Source organism: Rhincodon typus, chromosome 7, assembly GCF_021869965.1.
Source record: "Rhincodon typus isolate 14 chromosome 7, sRhiTyp1.1, whole genome shotgun sequence".
NCBI lineage: Eukaryota > Metazoa > Chordata > Chondrichthyes > Orectolobiformes > Rhincodontidae > Rhincodon > Rhincodon typus.
In genome coordinates, this window is record NC_063338.1 from 70,120,785 (window position 1) to 70,127,885 (window position 7,101).

Genomic DNA, 7,101 nt, shown 5'->3' on the forward strand with positions numbered 1-7,101 from the left:
AATATATTTGAATTACAGTCTTTGAAAAATAAGAACTTTCAACCTGTCAGGAAGAAAAATAATTGTCAAAACTATTATTACAAATTGATATAGTACAATGGCTACCAGGCAGTGAGTTGCAAGGCAGAAATCCAACTGAGTGATTTTGGACATGTCACAATCTGTGAAAATAATTATTATTCAATCTATGAACATCAGCAGAAGAACAGTATTGATTTGCTATTTTTAATTTGCTATCTCTCATTTTTAAATTATCTTTTAAGTTTTCCTACTTGTTTATGCATTTGTAAGGTTTCATGCTTCCAAGGTTCTTGTGTGAGCTTTGATAATAATTGCTAATGGGTTATCTTATATCATTGAGACAGCAATATATGCAAACTGATCTAACATCTAACACATACGAGGATGACCAGTATCAGTGTCTTGATCGCAAGAAGGATCAACTGACACTTGATAACCTGCCAATTGAATCTGATTCATATAAACCCATCAGTTCGTGGAAAACATAACTGAATTATCAGGGGAACCCCTTCATTATTCATTTGTTATTTATATTTCTGAGTATGTAATATAATGCTTCTTCGCCTATATATCTCTTAACCGACATCATAAAGATTATCTGATCAAAATTGTTTCACTGTTTATGTGGTCTTGCTGTTTGTGAATTGGTCACTATGTTTCCCACATGACAACAACTTACTTCAAAACCTAATTGTCTGTAAAGTGTTTGCTATGTGCTGAGTGACACTATGGATAGGATTTTCCTGTAGTGTCTGAATTGCACATCTTTGATTGACTTGCATTACACTTCTGCTCCTCAGTGCTGCACCTTGGACTGCACTGTACATTCAGGGGCATTGACCATCTGGATAAGTACATGAATAGGAAGGGGTAAGAGGGATATGGGCCAAATGCAGGCAAATGGGACTGGATTAATTTAGGATATCTGGTCGGCGTGGATGAGTTGGACTTCAGGGTCTGTTTCTGTGCTGTACAATAACTCAATGATTCTATGACTATATGATCCAGTTCATGAACTGGATCAGGCTGCACCTCTGGGCTGTTTGCTGGCTTTCACAATGCTCACACATTCTGAACATGTTTGGATGCTCATCCTGCCTTGCATCTGCTTTTTGCCCCTTCAGCCAGAGATACCCAGGCAGTGTTTATATTGCCTTGCAGTTTAGCACAGACATAGAGACAGGAAGCTTGTCATGGTTGTCAGCAACGCTCAATCATGTCAAGGGAGATAGCCTTAGCTCAAGGGATCCTGGCACATTAAGTCAAGGGTAGCCTCTGATACCAGTTCAGGGGCTTAGACATGGCAGTCTATGATTTGCAGCAGTCAGAGTCAGGATCTTTTCCTTTTAAGGTGAGAGTAGCCAAATGTCCACCATCCATAAATCAGGTGACAAACTTGGACCAGGCTGCAAATTTCCTTTGTCTGCCATGTCTAGGACATGTGTAATGAACTGTACATGGCACCTCTGAACTGACAGTGCACATCCAGGTGCGCAAAAACCTTTTAAAGATGGTGTCAGTACCAGGGAGGCTGGCCAATTCCAGGGTAGTCTTGCAGTAGTGCATTGGTCCTGGAATGATGCATAGTAAGGTGGAGCTAGAATGGGTAAGAGGGCACCATAGTGATGGGGTAGATAGTTAATGAGGCGAGTTTAATAAGCTACAGCAAAAAAATCTTCTCAGTCTAATGGCAAAAGACCCCCCAAAAAACTGACTCAACTTACACTTTACCAAAAAAAGTAAGATCCAGCCTATGGGTTTGATTTTAAGAATCTCTTAAAAATTAGTTGTTGTGACAATCCATCCAGATTTCATATGTGTGTGCGTGTGTGTGTGTGTGTTGCATGTGTTGAGTGTTTTTATGATGGTCTTTCATACTTTCAATATCTGAACATATTTTTGTGTTTATATTTTTACATAACTTTATTACACAGAAAAAGCTAAACAAACAAAACCAGAGAACCATCACTCTTCTCTCAGCTTTTTAAACCATTACTTTCAACTTGAGTTATTAAAAATATCAGCACATTCATTGTCTGCAGTGTCCAATAAAATATATGCAATCCTTGAACACCACACTATAGAATCTTTTGATCCCAAATATTGGAACAAAATTTTTATGCTTAATGTTTGAACAATTTGATTAGCCTTGTGAAAGACATTAAGATCCTTCTGCAACTGGTTTGTCTTTTTTCATAATACATACTCCTAGCCTTTTCTGAGGTACGTGAACTTCTAGGATTGCCTCCTTCCGTGGGTCATGGTACTGTAGGAGACAAGTTTCTGCTGATAATGCTTGTTTGAATGATTTGAATGTATTGCTGGTCCTCCTGCCGTACTCATGGGATGTATTTCCTTAGGAACACTCCTGATAAAGGTTTATGTAGTGTTAGGAAATATAAAAATCTGAAACATCACTACAGGCCTTCTTTGTCCCAGAAAGTACACGTGCTGTATACCTTCAGCTTTGATTGGGTTGGAATAGATCCTATAACCCAAATAGCTGGAACCAAAATGTTGATACGATTTACGTTCGCCTTGTCATTTCTTGCTACTGAGAAAGAATCTCTCACAATGAACTGCTGCCATCATTAGCACACATCTATATCCAGGCACATTTTCTATAATTTTCTCCGTATAGTGTCGGAACAGGTCCTGACTGACTGATAGACCGAAAGGGAGTCTCTTAAAGAGGTATCTTCCAGATGTGTTCTGAAAGTAGTAATGTATTGAGACTCCTTTGCCAAGTGAACTGACCAACATCTGTGTTTGCCATCCATCTTAGAGAAGAATTTATCTCCTGTGAATTTGGAATTCAATTCTAATGTTGGAATTTTATGGTGCCATCTCTTTAGAGAAAGATTCAAGTGTCTTGGGCCCAAACATTCTGAGATTGTGACATCTTTCTTTAGCACACAAGTAAGAGAACATCACGAGTCTGTGTGATGTGCTCAATGGATAATAACATTGCATTAAATTCCATATCTTCCAACTCATTGTAAAGTTTTGCTGGGCTATGAATGTTGCACTTTCTGGGAGGGTTATATGATGCAATTGCATCTCCTCTGATGTGTATATGCGGCATCACCTTCGAATTTTCCTGTGCCATCAAATCTGTCTGGGTGTTTTGTTGTAAATTCTGTATCCACTCAATGTGAGTATTCTTGACTAGATTTACAATTGATATTTTGGTGATGTTGTGAGTGGTCACAGTGTTGAGTTCTGTATATGCTGGTAGCCCTGACATTACTGGTCCATTTATACTCTCCAGTCCAAATACCTGTGTTTTCTATGTAAAATTGTTAAAATATGTAGCTTTCTAAAATAGCTACAATTCATTGTGAATGTTCCAAAGCTAGGAATGGGTTATATTCAATCAGTTTTGCTGTTGTAGGTTGTATCATTGACTTCCAATGATGAATGTACATATCCATAATTCTGGCTGGTACAATGTTTAAACTAGGTCTTAAATCTTGAATGCTTCTTTACTAATTTTCCTTGTATGTATGATGTTGATAGTGGCAAAAGCTTCTAACTCTTTTACTTTATCCATACATTGCATCACTTTCACAATGTGGAAAGCTTGTTTACCAACTGGTTGAAAGTTCTTTCACTCTGACTCTTCACTCTGTCATGCTACGAAACCTGGTGTGTGCACTTACACTTACGTACATCCCTCTTGTTGTTGCAAATATGCTGCACATGTTTTATTTTAGTTGTGCCTTACTGCAGCCTCTTTGAAACCAGATTTCCTGCATATGTGGGCCCAGTGTCCTTTTACACATGTGACTTTCAATGATCTTTGAAGGCATAACTTTCACAGTCGGCGCAATAGATCACACTTTTTACACAACAAGCTTACATTCTGCATCCTGGTTACTGTTTCAGTCCTGGGAACCAAACCTGATGCTTGCATATGTTTTTGTCTGGCTACAATTGCTCCATATTTTCTGCCACCTTTTAACATGTGGATGACACGACCTTCCTTTTCTCTGAGTTGTTCGGAAAAGCTTTAATGGCCGTTGAAGTTGCAACCAGCTCATTATCTGCTCAGACAGCCCACTCTCTGAGAAATCACAGACCATGACCTTGTCACACAACCGACTGATGAACTGATCAATTAATTCTTGTAGCTGTTGCCACAAGCTCTAGATGGTGTAAAAGTTCACTTTTACACGAAATTGATCCTCCAGCGTTTCCCATAACTTAGCAGGATCTTTTTGTTTCACATCAGAAAGGTCTGAAGTTGACTTTGTGCAATATCTCATTTCTAATGGCCATTTTCACTTTCTTCAGTGTTTATCTAGTTCTGTGATAGAACAAAGAAAAATAAAGAACAATACAGCACAGGAACAAGCCCTTCGGCCCACCAAGACTGCGCCAACATATGATGCCTTTCTAAACTAAAAACCTTTTGCCTCGACACAGTCCATATCTCTCAATTCCCTGTCTATTCTTATATCTGTCAAGATTCTTCTTAAACATTGCTATTGTATCTGTCTCCACCACCTCCCCGAGCAGCACATTCTAGGCACTTAACACATTCTGTGTAAAAACCTTCGCCCTCTCACATCTCCCATAATGTACGTGGAATAACCTGCCAGAGGAAGTGGTAAATACAGGTACAATTACAAATGTAAAAGACATTTGGATAGGTAAATGAACAGGAAAGGTTTTGAGAGCTATGGACCAAACACAGGCAAGTAGGATCAGTTTAGTTACAGGCAAGCAGGACCAGTTTAGTTTGGGAAACATGGTCAGCATGAACGAGTTGGATCAAAGATTATGCTTACATTCTGTATGACTCTGTGTTCCCTTGTCATTGTCATTTCTATCCTGGGAAAAAGACTCCATTTAAACATTCTATCTATGCCTCCTAGAATTTTGTAAACTTCTATCAGGTCGCCCCTTATCTGGCAATGTTCAAGTGGAAACAAACCAAGTTTACCCAATCTCTCCTCATAGCTAATACTCTCTAAATGAGGCAACACCCTGGCAGACCATTTCTGTACCCTTTCCAAGGCCTCCACATCTTTTTGGTAGTGTGTCAACCAGAATTGTATATAATGTTCCAAATGTGGCCTAACTAAAGTTCTACACAACTGCAACATGATTTGCCAATTTTTACACTCTATGCCCCGACCGATGAAGACAAGCATTCCATATGCTTTCTTGACCAACTTATCCTTCTGTTGCCACTTTCAGGGAACTGTGGACCTGTACGTCTCAATCCCTCTGTATGTTGTTACTCTTAAGGATTGTGCCATTTACTGTATACTTCCCTCCTGCATTAGATCTTCCAAAATGAATCACTTCATATTTGTCCAGATTAAACTCCATCTGCAATTTCTCTGCCCAAGTCACCAGTCTACCTGTATCCTGCTGTATCCCCTGGCAATCCTCCCCATTATCCCCAGTTCCCCCAATCTTCATGTTGTCAGCAAACTAATCAGGCCACCTACAATCTCCTCTAGATCATTTATATATTGAGCAAACATTTTATTAACCAGTACCTATGGAACCCGGAGTGCACTGGTTAATCAAATATTCCAGTTGATCAAGAGGTCCACATAATCAATGTAAAAATACACACTAAAGTAATAGAAACATAATGCAGGAGGTATACACATCACTGTTAAACTTTATTTACAGAATAAATCATTTAAATAGCAATGCAACTTTACCTTAAGTAAACTTACCGGCAGACAGCCTTCTCATTCACACCCTCAACTGACAACTTAGATGTCGCGGAGATCATGATAATAAAAGAAACTTCTGACATTTCAGGTATGTAATGTTTGCTGGTTTAGTGAGAGTGCTGGTTCATAAGATGCCAGTTAAAACAAAGTTTGCTGTATTACAGATATCAGGGGTTCCAGCACTGTCCTCTGAGGAACACCTCTGGTCACAATACTCCAGTCAGAAAAACACCCTTCCATGCTACTCTCTGTCTTCTATGACTAAGCCTCCATCTTACCAGTTCACCATGGATCCCATGTAACTTTGCTATTTGTATCAGTCTGCCATGAGGGATCTTGACCTTGTCAAAGGCTTTACTAAAGTCCATGCATACATCTACCTCACTGCCCTCATCATCATCTTTGTCTTCTTCAAATAAAACTCAATCAAATTTGTGGGACATGATCTTCCCTGCACAGAGTCATGCTGCCTATCGCTAAATAAGTCCATATTTTTTAAAAGTGAGTAAATCCTATATCTAAGAATCTTCTTCAATTATTTCCCAATACTGACGAAAGGCTCATCAGCCTGTAATTTCTTGGATTATCCCTGTTACCCATCATAAACAAAAACACAGCTTTGGCTATTCTCCAGATCTCTGGGACCTCTCCTGTGACTAAACAGGATACAATGATTTCGTGCAAGGCCCCAGCAATTTCCTCACCTGCCTCCCTCAGCATTCTGGGATAGATCACATCAGGTCCTAGGGACTTGTCTACCTTAATTCTTTTCAAAACACCCACCATGTCTTACCTTTTTATCTGGAAATGACCTAGAATATCAATGAACCCCTTCCGAGACTCACCATCCACAATGTACTTCTTCTTTGTGAATACTGACGCAAAGTATTCATTTAGGACCTCACCTACTCCCTCCAGCTCTATGCATAAGCTCCCTCCCTTGTCCTTGAATGGACCTACCCTTTCCGTAGCTAACTTCATGCTCCGTTTATATGTATAAAATACCTTGGGATTTTCCTTAATCCTGTTTGCCAAAGAATTTCATGGCCCCTTTTAGCCGTCCTAATTCCTTGTTTGAGTTCTTCCCTGCTTTTTTTTGTATTCTGTGAGGCCTAATTCTGTCTTCAGTTTCTGAAATCCTACATTTGCCTTCTTTTTCTTTTTGACTAATCTCTCAATATCTCTTGTCATCCAAGGTTCCCAACTTAACACTGTCACCCTCGGACTACATCTGTCCTTATCCATAAGTGATTTAAAACTTACAGAATTATGGTCACTGTTCCTGAAATGCTCCCCCACTGAAACTTCAATCACCTGGCCGGACTCCCTCCCCAAATCCAGGTCTGTTATGTCCCCTTAGATAACAAGGTGTAGAGCTGGA